Genomic DNA, 16,459 nt, shown 5'->3' with positions numbered 1-16,459 from the left:
CAGGGCCCACACTCTTGCTTGCTGTGCTGTGCTACAACGGAGAAATGTCTATGTCCTAAGATGACATCCTGTGTGACTTATCCCACAGTGCCTCACACCATGTGTGCTGCTCAGCAGGTGCTTAATGGAGGCTCTATTAGGTGCCCACAGTGGGCCCAGAGAACAAACCCAAATAACGTGAGTTCCAGCCACAGGAGCTCAGAGTTGATTGAAGAGGGATGTAGACACACAGAGCAGTGCATTCAGTCAGCATTGCAGGGGTGGCAGCCAAGCTGGCAGGCAGTGTCAACTCAACCTGGAAAAGTCAAGGAGAGCTTCATGGAAGAGGTGGTCACATGTCTTCCCATCCAATGCATCTCTCAAGAATGGTCATTTCTCGATTGTCTCTTACCTTTTAACTCCTTTTGTCTTCCTTTGGGGGGAAAGGCTCTCTTACATTCTTCGTCTTCTATAACAAAATTCCACAGATTGGTGACTTAAACCACAGACATTTATTCCTCAGAGTTCTGGAGGCTGGAAGTCCAAGATGTCAAGGTATTAGCAGATTCACTTCCTGGTGGGAGCTCCCTTCCTGGCTTCTGGACAGCTGCTTTCTCTGTGTCCTTACATGGCAGAGAAAGGAAGCGCTGGTCTAAGTCTTACTTTTCTTAGAAGGGCACTAAGTGTGTCATGGGACCTCCCCCACCCCCATGACTTCCTCTAATCCTAATTACTGCCAGAAGGCCCCATCTCCAAATACCATCACACTGGGGGTTAAGGCTTCAATAGATGAATTGTTTCAGCCCATAACAGAGGTCTTTAATCTAACCAAGTAATTGGATGGGATTCTGTTGGCATAGGAGCATGGCGGCGTTACAGAGTAGGAGACAGGAAATTCACAAGACAGATATCTGTTTGCACAGTGGATGCTCCTCTATGAGAACTCTGAAGGATCTAAAGCTTGAAGGTTCTTGAAGGATCCCAAACCACACTGCTCTAGGCTGGAGAAAGAGGACAGTCAGGGAACCTCAGAGTCTGAGGCAGCCCCCTTGGGATGCAAAGATAAGGATCTGTGGAGGAAGAAACAAGTGGAATTTCCCAGAAAGCGTGAGATACCTAGCAGCCCTTCTAGGTCAATTCTGCGTAGAAGGACAGGTGAAACAGGAGAGCAAAGGCACATTTTGTACCCCAACCAAACTCCTTATGTGGGCCTGACCAGCAGGGACATTCTCCCCTGGGCTTGGACTGATCATGCCCAGGTGCCCTCCTGACACAGTGAACATAATGGAAGAAGGAGGTGGCTCCTTCTTCTTGAAGTCGGGAGCCCAGGTTCACTTGGTGTGCAGTCAGTGCTCCGTATAACTCCTACACAGGCGCTCAGTGGCTACTCCCTGAGCATTTGCTGCACAATGACTGATCACTCATAACCTTGAACCAAGCTCATGCCCTTCCTCCAATGGCCCTCTTTCCTGTCTCTGGTGGTCTAGATTTTGATGCTAGACCTCCGACTCTACATCGAGTCTTTCCCTCCATTTACCCCAAGGGGCCACCCCACTCCTCTTCCTGTTTTCTGTGGTCTCCTGCTCACACTTTTTAAGTTTGAAACTTGCACAGTCCAGCCTTTATGATTTGTTCCCATAAGGCTCTTGGTTTGCTGTGCTTCTACACAATGGACATCTCGCTGAGTGGGACGGGAGAAAGAGCATGGGCTTGGTGTCAGAAAATCCTCCGTTTCAATCTGAGATCAGGCACTTAGGAGACACGGCAGATTTCAGCTCCTCTGAGCCCAGGCTCCATCCTCCGAAGGTCCTATGACGGTCACCATGGAAGCTGTGCTGGTGACCACTGCACACACCACCTCCTGACACAGGGGCCCAAGGTCTGACATCAGCACACTCTGGTGGCTGAAAGCAGGCCCTTGCAGGGCTCAGTTTGCTAGAGAAGGAGAGGGACGGTATGCAGCTTCAGGGGCTCTGAGCCCTCGGGGCAAACAAGCCCATCAGAACCTGACAGGTGCTCTCCCAGCCTCGGTTAGGGACATAAAGCTTCCTTTTAGGTGTCACTCTTCTCCCAAAGTCCCTGGACCTCCCCCAGACTTCTTGGAACCTCCTTGGAAACAGATGGCTCTTGTACTGATGATACAAAAAGATAGGATCAAAGAACTGATGACTCATTTGAGGTCATTGGAAAAAGGGTATCAGATCCCCATCTGGGTGCTGCTGTCCTGTCACTGAGTCTGCCTCCCAGCCCTGCTCCCCACCTGCTGATTAAGAGTCTACCTGGTGAAGAGCATAGGAAACTGTCTCTGGATGCCAGGGCAGTTGAAATGTGGCCACAAGGCCAGTCCTCTGTGAGGTTACCATCCTGGAGTATTTGACAAGCCAGGGACAGACAAGGTGGCAGATGGTGTTTGACGAGCCCCGAGTGGTGCTGGAGCTGCACTGACCGTGGAAGCAGGTGAGGCAGCATGAAAAAGGTGAGTCTGAGTTGCAGAGAGAAGAAATTGCATGACCCAGAGCTCATGGAGAAGGCCCAGCCTGGGAGCAGCCCATCCAGTGAGGGGTCCGGGCCTTGGCCAGTGTTGACCTGGCCACCGACTTTGTGTCTAGGGCCACTTTCCACCATTTGCTCCTGGGCCCCTGGAAACCAGGGCTCCAGGGGCAGGTGCCATTCCAGGAGTGGGCCTGCCTCTTCCCTGCCTCCCTGACTTTGCACATGGATGTCCAGCACCAGAGCTTCCCTGTGCTCTCATGTCTGCTGCAAGAGGAAAAACTCGGCTCACGTCTCTCCTCTCTTACAAAGCCTTTGAAGATTTCTGTGGGCATAGATGACTCCATCAGAATGGCCGTGACAGTAACAATGGCTCTTGGGGTGGGGGGGGCAGGGTATAATATAAACAGAGAGATCAATAGGCGGGTAGATACAAATCTCATTTCATTCTTAAAGCCCTTACTACCCCTGAGCTTCCGGAATGGAGGTTTGGAGAGTTTAAGTAACTGGCCCAAGATGATTCAGCTCCTGAGTTTGGACCAAAACTCAGACTCTTTTCTCCCCTCTCAGACACTATGAAACCCTCCCTGTACGGTGATGTCTAGAATATCAGGTTCATTTTCCCAGCCGCCTCCCTGTCAATCAGGGCCTGGCTCGGGAGTAGAAACCCGATGCACGTGTGTGGGAGGGAATCGATTTGAAGAGAGCTAGCTATTAGGAGGCTTCGGAGGTGGTGCTCATGCAATAGGACAAGGTGTCTCAGAATAAAAGATGAGCGAGTTAGGCAGGAGCCAATTAGCAGAGGGCACTCCAGCCTATGATAAGAGCTTTCATTTGATAGGAGACAATTGGGAGCCATTCATCGTGGAGCTCAGAGAAAGGCACAGACAAGCCCCTAATGACACTCGAGGGCCTTCGAAACCTTTAATTGCTGCCTGCAGTTTTACTATTTCCTTGTAGAAGTGACTGACACGGGAAGATAAACTCGTGGCTTCCATGAGCCCCGGGCTACTCTGCCCACCACAAGGTCACTTCGAGAGCACCGTTCCCACTGGATGCAAAGTGGGAACACTGCAAACGAGCCCAGGTCACTGTCCCTGTGAGTCCCTGAACCCCCAGATCAAGACCCCTCCCTGCCTCCTGCACCTCCACACCCCACACGGCTCTTGGGGTAGGAGGAGCCTGCAGGGGCCCACCCCATGGAGACCAGCAGTCACCACCACCATTAGCCCTTCTGCAATTTCCCAGTTGCGAACCCTCGCTGGTCCGTCCTCTCTTTGAGTGTTCATGGCTTCCAGGAGTTTCCACCCCACAGAGGCAAGTGCTTCCCTCCCTGCCCCGTCACCCCATGAACGCCCACTGTGCCGAACTGGTGTGAAGAGAGAGGAAGGGGGCTGCGGAATTCTGCTCTTGGAGAAGCCCTGGTAGGCTGCTCAGCGTTTCGTCTCGTATTTTTCCAAGCTTGGGATCCCTCGCTTCTTCCGTGGGGCACAAAACCACTGGGAGACCGGTGGCCGAGCCTGGCCTTCCAAAGCCAGCGAACGAGCACCAACCATGGGGCGGATTCCACACCCAGGACAATGGCCTCTTCAAGGCACAGAAAGCTGCTCAGTGCCGCATTGTTTGCATGTGACGCAGCCTCTTGAACACACACAAGCACTCCCATTTTCACTAGCCCCGTGACGGTGACTTAATTACTGCCCAAGTTGCTGGGGCTGATTCAAGCTGCAAATCTCTCTCCCCACCCCATAAAGGGAAGAAAACAAAACCAAACCCTGACTATGAAAAGGAAAGCCAGCCCTTGAGCCAGTGCAGGATGGGAACTGACAGTGAACTGGGTACCAGGTGCGTTAATTACACTTGGTTTACGACTGTGGTCACTTGTGGGCGATGATCTGGCCCAGCACCTGCGCCCACGGACATCCCTGGTATTTGGGGAAGCAAGATGAATATTGGCCAGATGGTGACTTCAGGAGGACCTAATTCACGTAGCATGCTCTTCTCCGGTGCAGATTTCTGTGAAGGAATCTTAAGCGCCAGGCTGAACAAAACAGGACAGGAAAACTCAGCCCCCGAGAAGGCACACGGCCATGAGTTGAAGATTAATGGTCCCGACAGTGACCCCGACAGGAGGCCCACATGGCAGTCAGACCCCAGGCTCCGAGCAGCTGATCCTGCCAACCCATCGCCTTGTCGCTGGCAGAGGGAACTGACACCCTCCTCCTGGGAGTCACTGATGCACTCTGCACGGGGGAGGGGCGAGCCCCGAAGTGATACACAGGATCCTACACATTGCAGAAACTGGGGCATTTACCTGTTCTGTTTTTAAGTTAACTTCGTGCAGTGACAGGCCTCATCAGCACCTACTTGCCCGGTAATTTGATTTTGACAGTGACCAAGTGAAGAGTGCGCTTCTCCTTCAGCAGCTGGGACTAGTTCTGAGGAGCAGGGAGAGAACACTGGGAAAAGAGTAAATAAGTGTGCCTTCTTAGAAACTCTTGAAAAGCAACACGAAGAAACCCTGGTATCATCAGGCCAGGAGCCAGCCAGCCAAATAGCCCCTTTCCAAGTTGGTTTAGGAAAGTTCTTGCTAGTTAAGGAGTCATATGTATCCGACCCACAAGGAGTTAAAAGAAAAGTTGGCGTCACCCACCTGTCCGTGGCGTTCTGGAGGCAGTAAAGCCTGTCTGGAATCTGTGCAATTTCTCCAACCTACACACTGGAATCCTGAACCACAGAACAAGGACATGCAGACTGAAGGTCACGCTGCTTCAAAACAAGGTCAGCCCGAAGCAGCTCCGAGCAGGCAGAACCGGGTTAAAGTATGTGGCTGGGTGTGGCCTCGCCCCCGTGGCCTCGGCCCACAGCCCCCCTCCACGTCATAACCACGTGTGTGTCGAGAAGCAAGACAAGTCCTCGCCTCATTCAGGACAAAAGCCAGCCTAGCAGAACAGTGTTGCTACGCTGTATTTTTGCTGTTGTTCACTTGTTTTAGAGGAATAAATACTTGAATCTGTGCTAAAGGGATCAACAATGTAATAACACATGCCAGGTGCATTTCCCAGTGCACTCGCCTCCACAGCCTTCTGCCAGATGGACCTGTCTAGAGAGTGGGCCCCTGAGTCGGTGGCCCTGCTTCACTACCTACTGCTGTGCAACCTCACACCAGTGACTTAACCTCTCTGAGAGTCGGTGCCCTCAGGGGTTAAAGAGGAGCAAGAAGAGAACCTCGCTCTCGAGTTGGTAAGGACTGAATGACAGGCGCCTTGAAAGCTTGATGGGAACCCTGCCTAACACTGCGTACTCCCGGAGGCCCCACATTTATTACCACGCGGCGTGGGTAGCTGCGGAAGTGAGATCAGAGTCTCTGAAGCCCCACCAAGGGCACATCTCTCTTCAGAGGTAAAAACGAGAGCAGAACCCAGGCCCTCCTCTGCTGTGGCCTCCAGCTCCGCTCAGCCGATGCAAATCCATGGCAGAAAGCCCAGTGACAACAGCCCCCTCCAGGGCTGGGACCTGGCAGGCCACGCTTTGGCAAACTGCCCTTCGTGCCCATTAAAAAAAAAAAGCCCTCTATTGTTTCTGCAGAAGGCATTTTGATTCCTTCCAAATAAAATGCTTTTCCTCCCCCCTCAGCAGAAATAGCTCCGGGGAGCTGGCTCCCCCTCTAGGAGCCGGGGGCTGACCCCAGCTGGGCAGGCCGGGCTGGCAGGGTGACTCAGCAGAAACGGGCCTGCGGCTGGAGCCACCCACCCTGCCAGCCAGAGAAGGACACTGCTCAGGTCCCCCTGGGCGCAAAGCGTCCTTGGTCTGCAGGGGCCCGCCCATGTTGACATGTGGGCTGGCAGAGCAGCCCTGGCTGGTCACCGCGGTCCCCGGCCCAACTCATTTAACCTCATAGATACGTGCTGGCTCATACTACTCCCGTCTTGAAGGTGGGGAAACTGAAGCACGGAGAGGACAAATCACCTTCCTGGGGAGCAGTGTAGTGGGAGCTGGGCTTAACCCAGGAAAGTCTGGCTTCTGGGCTGCTGGGAGCTGGTTATCACTCTTTCTCTGCTCTGCTGCTGCTCGGGCAGCTGGGAGCTGACGATGGGCACTCCGTGGTCTCTACAACCTGAACGCTCCCCTCCACCCCCACCTCACCTGCCCTGTCACCGGCCCTCTCCTCCCTGGATGCCAGCACTGCCTCCTGAGCAGTCCCCCTTCCACCCAGGCCCCCGCCTCACCACCCTGCCTCCCAGCTGCATACTCCTCTTGGAGAACCTGCCGGCCTGGTGCTGGCTCTCCCTGGCCTGGTTAGGGCTGCCTGGCTGCCAGGAACGCCTTTCCTCCCCACGGCTGATGGCTCCAGCAGAACCCCACCGGGAATCCGTCCTCTCCTCTGGGATGGGGGCCAGTGGCCCATTAAAGTTCACATCACATCCAGTGTGTTTTTCTAATGCTGCGCTCGCCGAGAGCAGAGAACTGCCCACAACTTCACGTCACCCACATCAGGGCACCGGAGAGACAGCAGGTGCTCCAAGAATGCTCGTTACACCAAATGACCAACGGGTGACCCACCCCCACACCAAGAGTCAACGTGTCACATCAGCACGGATCAACAGAGGGTCCGGGTGGGTGTCTCTGGATTTCTATGGTACAATGGCACTTCCTGGGCCCATGAGGTTGTTCCCCAACAAGTGGAGAACGGAGGAGAGACATGTCACCTGACGGACGTGTGGCCAAGTCTGCAGTTACAGGGACGAGTCCTGCAAAGCTCTGTGATGAACAGGTAACGTGAGCCAGAAACACAACTTTGTTGTTGGAAGCCCCTGAACGTTTTTAGTAAAACCCATCTTACTCGGAGGGAAGTAACTTGAATCTGTCATTAACCTCATAAATGTTATTTTCGGCACTTGCCAAGAGTGGCTTTTCAGGTAGGAGGTTGTCTGCAATACCTAACACGAATAATTGCAAACAGAGCAAGAAGCAGCAGGGTTCCGGTGATGGAGAAGCAAAGGAAGGATCGCCTGCGTTCAGTGTGTTTCTGATCGGTTCATGTAAGCATGAGCGAACTCCGCCGCCACCCTTTATTTCTTTTGCTCCTTCTTATGGGAAGGAGCTCCACCTGTTACAGAGAAGATGGTGATCAGTGTGGTGACTCACCCAAAGTCAAGACTAAGAAAGGTGTGGCTGAGACCAGAAGCTGGGCTTTTGGACTCCCAGCCTGGGGCTCTTCCTTCTAGACTGAAGCTCCAAATACTTCAGGTTCCAGAAGAAAATTTGAGTGACATAAAGAAAACTCATATGCTAAATCACTTGTAAAGGGCTTTTGGGTACTAAATCATTCTCAAATGGTCATGGTTCTTTTCTGTTATTTTTGTTGTATAACTATTGTCATGTTTATAGCAAAACAACAGGCAAATACCAAAGTGGAGAATTCCATGACAACCGTCATTTGGTTGTGGTGATGGGTGGTCAGTGGCCCCAGCTCACCCTGTGGGGTCTGAAGCAGAGGACAGGCACCAGTAGCTTGACAACAGGTCTGGGGATTGGAGTGTGGGGTCCGATGGCCTGGTCCCTACCGCTCACTCCCAAATCCTCGGCTCTGTGTCTTGGGCCGACCCAAATCCAGATTCAAGGCCATGGCCCCAGGGGCTCTGTGAAGGTGTCTGGCACTGGGCTCAGATGGGACCTCCTTCAAGTGAGGGTCAAAGATGGGAGGGCACTCGGGTCCGCGGCCCTTCTCTGGCAAATGTTTCTTTGTCCTGTTTCCCCTTCAGCTCCAGGGTCCCCTGTCCACCTTCCTGCAGGCTTGCCATCCCTCTCCACTCCCTCTTCTTGCCCAGGGGATCGATCACGTGATAGCATCATTTTCTGTATCTTCACACCTCAGGCTTCCTTTCCTCTGTGGCTCATGGCTCCCGCTGGTGACCAGACCCACCAGGGGAAGCTCACTTCTTCCAGCTTCACCACATCACCCCGCCAGGGTGGTGGTTCAAATGGCTCGTGCCAAGGACATAATTTGGCAATGTCACTGAGCACAGAAGAAATTTCGTAAGAAAATAAGAGGCCCGTTTAGAGTCTTCCCTTTATAAAATCACATGGTCTGACCCATCTCCCTTTCTCCCTCCCTCCCTCTGTTCATCCTCCCTTCTCTTCTTCTCCCCCCACCACCTAATATCAAATGGCAGTAACATGAGCATTGGTTTCTTTTGTAGGGTTGGGTGTTTGGGTAAACTCTGCCCTTGGGTTTGTCCTATCTGGCTTGTTATTACTATCTGACTGGTAAGAACTCGAGCAGAGGTTCAGGACCAGAGAACAAGATGGAAGGAAAAGGGCCGATGAGATGGCTGACCTTGCCTTGCCCTTGGACGGGCCAGACTCCTGAGTTCTCAGGCTAGTTGTCCTGGCCTCTCAGTGCTAGGATCCCCAGTGAGATTTGGAATCCAAGCACCCTAATAGTAAACTGTGTGCCTTGGTCCAGAGTGTCCTCTCTGCCCAGCGTCCTGTGTGACCTTCAGCAAGAGTAAACAGCAATTTATGGGGTTTTTTCCTCCTAGTCACCCCCTCCCCATTCTTCTTTTCAAGATATAACTAACATCTTCAATTATTACTTCTAAAATGACTTAAATATCTTTATCCTATCCCTTGCTGAATTTGAATGTGTCACTTCCTGCTTCCAAGATTAATAGAGAAATAGAGACAGATAGAAAGTGTGTCCTTACTGTCAATCATTGTACTGTGTACGTTATATGCTTTCTCTTAATTCATCCTCATGACCATCACATGAGGTAACTGACCCTTAAGAGAGTTTCAATAACTTGCCCAGAGTCACACTGCTGGAAGTGGTGGACTGACAGAACCCTGCAATCAGCCTCCAGACCCCATGGTCTGGACCCCGACTCTATTACATCCTTTGGGTCTAGCTAATGTCCCATCACCTCTACATACTCCACCAGCCAAAAATCCAACTGGGCCATCCCAGATGCTCCTCCTTATAAACGTCCGTTTCCATCACTCAGCTGCCAATCAAGCTTCACATCTTGCCCTCATTCTTCGCTCTTCTCTCTCCTCGCCCACAATACCTGCTGGGTCACTGAGTTTGTTGTTTCTCCCTCCACGTAGTTCTTCACACCCTCCCTTCTTTGTGGTCTCACTGCCACCTCAAGTCCAGTCCTTCATGATGTCATGTCTGAGCCATGGTAATTGGTCCCCAGTTTGTTTCCCTGATTCTTCCCTTCATCCTATACTTATGAATCGACCCATCTTCCCAGGACCTTACTCGGCACACATTGGCTTCTCCGTGCTTCAGATCTCCGGGAGCGTCCCTCTGGCGAGTCCACCCCCTTTCCCCAGCCCCTCCGCTTCTCCAGTAGAACCCTCACCTCCTACCAAGCTGGCTGCTTCCTCAGCTTACTTCGACTTTCCACATGTTTTGTGTTTTCCATTCTTTTCCCATAGAGTTCCTTCTACAGTGAATTAACAGTCTCTCTCTCTGTTTGCCAATGATCTGGCCTTCCTTTAAGGGCTGCCTTAGGTACTATACCTTTCATGGAACATGCCTCTTGTGCCCCAGATTCTTACCTCTTTCTGAATCTGATATACTGTCTGGACCACATGTTTGGTTCTAAGCCAAGGATGCCTTAGTCATCTTTTATGAGGATACCTGGGCTCAGCTTCTGGCACATGTAGACGCTCTGAGTCAACCATAGCTTTAGTATGACAAACATTTCTAATTTCCCTGGACAATTTTGAACCAAAATATTTTGCTAGTTGTAAGATCCCAAATCCTGATTTTAGCTTCGGAGGACAGAGTGGGTGACAACCTATACATTTCATTTTTATCTCCAGTGCCTAGCTCAAGGGTATGTAATGAAGACTAGGAGTCTGACGAGGTCTTTGTTTAGCTATGTGACCATACCCGAGTCTCCTTCCTTCTCTGGGCTTGTTATTTTAAAATGGTGAAATTGAGTTAGATAAGCAATTGTCAGAAGATAAAATCTTGGAATTCTTAGGGTGCTAGAGACCTTTTCAAGAGTGTTCAGGGAGAGAGGAAAAAGGAGGAGGGCTCCCATCTTCCAGATCTTCATACTGTCTTCAGAAATTGCTCTTGGGTCTATTTCACAGCTTTATCTTTCTACCCACAATTCCATTCCATAACACATTCTCCGTGGTTTTAAAATATTTAAAAATTACTAACATACCAAATTTTTTGGACTGTAAGATGCACTGGACCATAAGACACACCTAGGTTTTAGAGAAGGAAAATAGGAAAAAAATTGAAGCAAAAAATGTGGTAAAATATTTAATAACATAAATAACATAGGCTGCTGCCCACCCCCTTCATAGTGAGCCAGGTAAGCTACGTTCAGACTATAGGATGCACCCCCTGTTTTCTTCCCAAACTGGGGGGAGGAGTGCATCTTATAGTCCAAAAAATATGGTAGATTCTTTCTGAAATCCCAGCTTTTCCATTTTTTATCTGTTGATGAGCATGAAGAATAATAACGTCTAACATGCACTGAGTTTTTATTATGTGCCCAGCACTGTGGTAACTGCAGATACTGTGATTATTCCCATGTCATAGGTGAGGATGGGGCCTGCATGAAGGCCACATGGGAATGAATAAAGTCGAGCTGTGAGTTGCTATCAGGGTGACTTGCCTATTACACAGCCTTTTTAAGTTGTCTAGCACTAAAGGTTAGGAGCTGCAACATACCCACACTTTGCCTGCTTTGTGAGAAGGAAGCAAAAATGATAAAGCAGGGCATATGGCCTGTTCCCAGAACTGTGAGATGAAGGTGAATCGGCCAGCTGGTCAACCTTAACCTCCTCCATGCTGCCAAAGAGCTGGGAGAGGGTGTCTGCTGTACTCATGGTTAGAGGTTTCTCTTCTCTCTCCAACAGGGTTGTTTGGAGTCTGGCAGAAAACTAGGCTTGCAGGGACTTCACTGGACCTGACGTCCCAAGGGTTTAGCATTTCAGGCAACACCACCGACCTCTCCAGGAAACCACAAAATGACTCAAAACTCAGGGTATTGAATTGAGCCCGAAGAACCTTCCCTGAGCTAGTCCACAAACGAAAACACACCAGGCAGGTGTCTGTAGCCAGTGAATATCTTACACATAACCATGCAAATCCAAGACATTCCTGGCTCTAAGAGACTCCAGAGTGTCTTAAATAGAAAATATGAAAAAAAGGAAACTGGCAATTTCCATTCAGAGAAAACCGGTTATCGCCTGAGCGTGGTTCCAAGACAAGCAGGATTTAACCACAGCCTGACCGTTTGCCTGGGAACCTCCATCAGGAACTAAATTGCACAATAAAATCTATAAGTTCCTTGCACTGCCAAGACGTCTGAGAGGGCTGGGGCTGGCCCAGCCACCCCATCAGACCCGTCGAACGATTTTCTCTATGCTGACAAGGGGACTCTGTGTGCCGATTGCAAACCAGATTAGACTTCAGCAGAAGCCTCTCCGGGAAGCCGATTCTGCAGGAGCCGCCATGCAGTTCTGCTCAGGTTGCAGCCTGATTCTGACACTCTTGATATTGTCATGGAAATTATCACTGAGCGAGATTCCAATCAATAGTTGTTTTCCTTTTCTTTTTAAAACTAGGGCAGGAGGATTGAATGAAGGGAAAAATTAGGCCTTTAACAGAGGAAGAAAAACACAAGACAGCCTTTCAGAAGATGAATACAGTAAATGATAGAGCTTTAAAAAACGGCATTTCTCTCCAGTTCTTGCCTGTGTCCCTCCTCTCCCTGCTCATCCTTCAAGAAATCTCTGCTTCTCCCCTTCAAACACCCTGTTCCTCTTGTTGCAATACCTCCTGTGGTGGGCGTGGCATGATAATCAGGTCCCCAAGCTGGTCCTGGAGAACAGGTAATACCTCCCCATTGGCTGGTGTTCCCTCTTTCCTCTGAAGCTGCCAGTGGCCTGAGTAAGGCTCCAGGAAACAAGCAAAGCAGGTGTTGTTAAACTTTTATTTTTCTGAGTAGAACACTGAAAGAAGTGACACCCTAGTGGGAGGGCCAGGCCTTCCATTATATTCATTTTCAAAGCCAAACTTAGGGAGTGGTCATTCCGTATATTTTTTTAAAAGGGGGACAGACAGCATTAGTATTACTTTTCCTAAAAATAAACCAGTGACAAGAAAGCAGTGGAAGAAAGAAGACCAAGAAAAAAAGAAAAGGAAATAAAAGAAAAAGAGAAGAGAGCAAAAAATAAAGCCCAAACTAAAACCATTCTCTGCGGAGTTAAACCTACCAAGCAGATTCCCCCACACCCGCGGCGTCTGTAGTTAGCAAAAGAACAAAAAAAATTGATGCAGCCCCCTCTCCTGGCGACGAGAAGTAACAGCAACACAATCAGGTGGATTTTCCAGACGTGCCTTGGTTGTATTATAAGAAAGGCTTCAAGGTTTGTCTCTTCTCAAGGCAATTGTCATCAGAGTGTAACGTTCACCTCATCAACATTTCTACTCCCCAAAGCGAGACAGAGGACAGTTGAGCGGCTGTCAGGGAAGCTTCGGGATCCACGCCTGAACCCGCAACACCTCAGTGTGCGAGGCCAGGCCTGCCATCCATGGGTTTAGGAGGCTGTGCCTCCAGAGTCGCCTTCTACACCGAGGAGGAGACGACGCCTTTTACACCAGCTGATTGCATCATGGACCTGAATGTTCTAGAAAGGCACTTTGTCAGCTGGTGCTGGTGACCGCCTGCAACCGGCAGCTCCGACATCCCAGGGCGGCGTTTCCCGGGCTCTCCAAAGACAAGGGGCTGCGCGCACAAACACGCCGCCCACCAGCAGAGACGCAGGTGTGGTCTCGTTCTCTCACTTTTGCAGCAGTTATCCATGGATATCGTCTGCTGGTCTGGGTTCTCGTTTCTTTCATGAGCAGGACTTCTAGTTGAAGGGCTCCCGTCGTGTCCGTTTTGACCTCGGCTGTGCAGTATTTTTATGAATGACTTTGGATTATGGTGGAATAGAGAACGAAGGGTTTTTTTTCTCTCGACTTGGTTTGGATCCTTCCTACTTCTTTCCTTCATTAATTTGTCTCCAAGGGGTATCGCTCCTCTCCATACACCTGTGTCTTCCCAGAAGTCCCGCTTCTCAAAATCTGCTGGTGCGTCTCACACTCATGTGAAACCTCTTTCTCTTCGCAGTCCTGTGAACTTCTGAGTCACAGATGGAAGTCGGTCTTTCTGTTTGTGGGGTTAACTTGTTCGTGCTTTGTCTAGGTTCTCTGACACCCTCTACGCTCGCTTCAGCATCCTCTTCTCTGCTGTCTCACCCAGAGGCAGGGACTCTGTTGAAATTCCTTTCCTCTACTTGCAGGTAAACTGAAGGCCCTGCTGCCTGTCTCCTGGTGATACCAAAGGCATGATCCTGTGTAGGGTTATTTGTCCCCCTTGTTTCTCTGCATTTCCCTTTGGGGACAGTGCGGGAATGTTTTGAAATCAAGACTCTTCATTGTTTGTCAAGCCCAGAAGTCTCCTCTCCCGAACTTTATTTGAGATGATCAGCAAGGCAATGACTCCTAATTTGCTCTAACCCTCACTCATTGACAGATTTGGTGCCAAAGCTTCAGTGGGCCATTTCTTCTTATTGTTTTTATTTTCCCCACAAAACACAATGTTTTTAATGATTTTGTCTACCAAAATAAAAATCCTACTGACTAATAATTTCTTTATTGATTCATATATAGCCAACAATATCCCGAATGACAGCAGTATTAGCTGCTTGGTGATAAGTTCACCAAGAGGCATTTCACTGTAGCCAGAGCTAAACTCTTAACAGAAAAGGTTCAGAATACATTTAAATAATTTAACATCCTAAATAGCTTATGAATGCTAGGCATTGCCTTTGTAAATGTCTGCAGGATCAATAGTCTCTAGATTGGGAATTATTGCCCTGCCCATTCAAGGTCTCATTTAATCAGCAAACACTTACAGATAACAAGGGTTATAAAGAGAAAACATCCTGCTGTATACTGTGGAGAAGGCCTTTATGGGCAGGGCCAGACAGATAAGCATAAATACTAGGCCCCTTAATGAATGTTTTTTCATGGTAGAACAGGTCAAAAGGGAAAAAAGATCAAGTTGGCTTGAGCAAATCAGAAAAGGCTTCATGAAAGATATGTCTAAGCCAGGTAGGTCTTCAGAAGGTGAGTAAGGAAGGTTATAGGAGCAAATCGTTGCAGGAAGCGGAGCATCTCAGTACTGCCTCCCAGACACAGTGAGGAGCACGAGTTGGAACCCGCCTCCACTCCTTCACTCCTCAAACGCACATACACATCAAGTTCAAGATAGTCTAGATACATGCTGGTCTCTTTAAAAAGTGATGGTTTTGACTGTGGGAATGATGAGAATCACTGGGAAACTTTTGGGCTTGCAAAACACCCAAGCAAGAGGCCTCTCCATCATAATGTTGCATCACCTTCAGTGTGAGTTGGGACTGGAGCATCCACGGACTTCGAGGTTTAGACAATGTTGGTACCTAATGTGGAAAGACTTAGACTACAGAGTTCCTTGTCCACCACTCCAGATTTCCTCCAGGAACAAGAGACTTCTCTCCACAGGATTAGGAAACTCTGCCACAGGAAGTCTTGTCGGTCACAGCACCGAGGAGTGTGTTCTGGGGAAAGATGTGGGAACACTTTGGTTTTCAAAGAATAAGTTTGTGTCCTTCCCGGTGAAGGACAGGGCGATTCCTCCAGCCTCTTGTCTGGGATTCAAGTCAATAATACCATCCGAGTTTTTAAAAACTCACTTCTCCTAGTGCTTCTTTCTTCCAAGATAATATAAACCCATTGTACCAGCTGCTACTGTGTTCCATTTTGCTTAATCAAATGGCACAGGGAATCTTTTGCGAAACCTCCCTTAGGTGGAAGAGCCGGCTCACTGCGGCCCATCATCTCCCCCCACTCCCTGGCTCAGCGGCACCTAATTGCTTCCTGGTTAAAAGCCACAGGTCTTCCTGAGTCAACCTTCCAGTCTGGCAGGGCGGCCCACTGCAGTGAGGAGCAGTGTGTAAGCACGCATACCACATGATGCTTAGTGTTTTCAACTCAAGGCCTGTTCTTCAGCTTCTCGGGTCTGAACTCCCTGTATGTCATGGTGAACAGGGGAGCAGGGGGGACACAGAGGGGTCACAGACGAGCTAAGTGTTGGGGAGTGCCTCACTCTCTAAGCTGGCCCTTTTGCTGGGGACTCGCCTGCAGCTAGAGACTTCCTTTCTACAAATCTTAGGATTCTCTGGAGAAACATAAGAAGACATCTGCTGTGTCTCCCCTTTTCATGCTTCAGTTTGGCCAGATTATAGACTTTGTGAGACAGAGACCAAAACACCCCAAAACACAGGAATTGACAACGATCCATCTATTAAGCAATTGCCATGGACTAGCTACTATGGGAAAATATCAATGACGAGACACAGGCCTTGCCTTTTTCAAGCTGCCTGCTGGGACAGGGAGGCAAGGACGCAGCTGAACTGAACTGTAAACCATGCAGAGTCACTGCAGAACTCTAGGCAGACGTGTGGGTGTCCCCCTAATCAAGTAGCCCAGTGATCTGCCAGTCACTCCCCCTCCCTCCCCAACCTCACCTCAAACCACTCTTCCTCTTGCTCACTTTTCACTTTTTTTTCACATTTATCTCCTATGTGTTGCTCCCAATTGCCAAGCACGTCCCCAATGCAGGGCCTTTGCACTTGCTGCCATCTCTGCCGCCCAGCTCCAGTCACGTGACCTCACCTTCACCCCCGCCCCCTCAGCTCTCGGGTTAAAGGACGTCTCCTCGTGAGACCTTTTCCGAGGTCTCCTCTGACTCGGAAATCACACATTTCACTTTTACTAGTCTGATTCTTACCTGAAAACATTTAACACTGTTGAAGAAAAACGGGACTGGGCTCTCGTTCAAGGCACCGGGCAGATTTTAGCTGGACCCCCGCAGTAAGGGAGAGGGACCTCAGTGTAACAGACCGAGCTCAGCTCCAGCCTAGA

At 49.8% G+C, this 16,459-nt stretch overlaps 1 long non-coding RNA gene across 1 annotated transcript; it reads right to left on the bottom strand.

Moving 5' to 3' along the window:
- Positions 1-407: 407 nt before the first annotated feature.
- On the bottom strand, positions 408-5,279 carry LOC119035572 (uncharacterized). Its single transcript, XR_008392854.1, has 3 exons — positions 5,123-5,279; positions 4,784-4,928; positions 408-513 (listed from the first exon to the last, which is right to left on the bottom strand). It is a non-coding gene; the product is annotated as an uncharacterized LOC119035572 (long non-coding RNA).
- Positions 5,280-16,459: the final 11,180 nt, after the last annotated feature.

Source organism: Artibeus jamaicensis, unplaced genomic scaffold (genome assembly GCF_021234435.1).
Source record: "Artibeus jamaicensis isolate MK-2021 breed Jamaican fruit bat unplaced genomic scaffold, CSHL_Jam_final contig_76, whole genome shotgun sequence".
NCBI lineage: Eukaryota > Metazoa > Chordata > Mammalia > Chiroptera > Phyllostomidae > Artibeus > Artibeus jamaicensis.
Note: the sequence above shows the minus strand (reverse complement) of the source record. Positions and strands in the feature narration are given on the sequence as shown.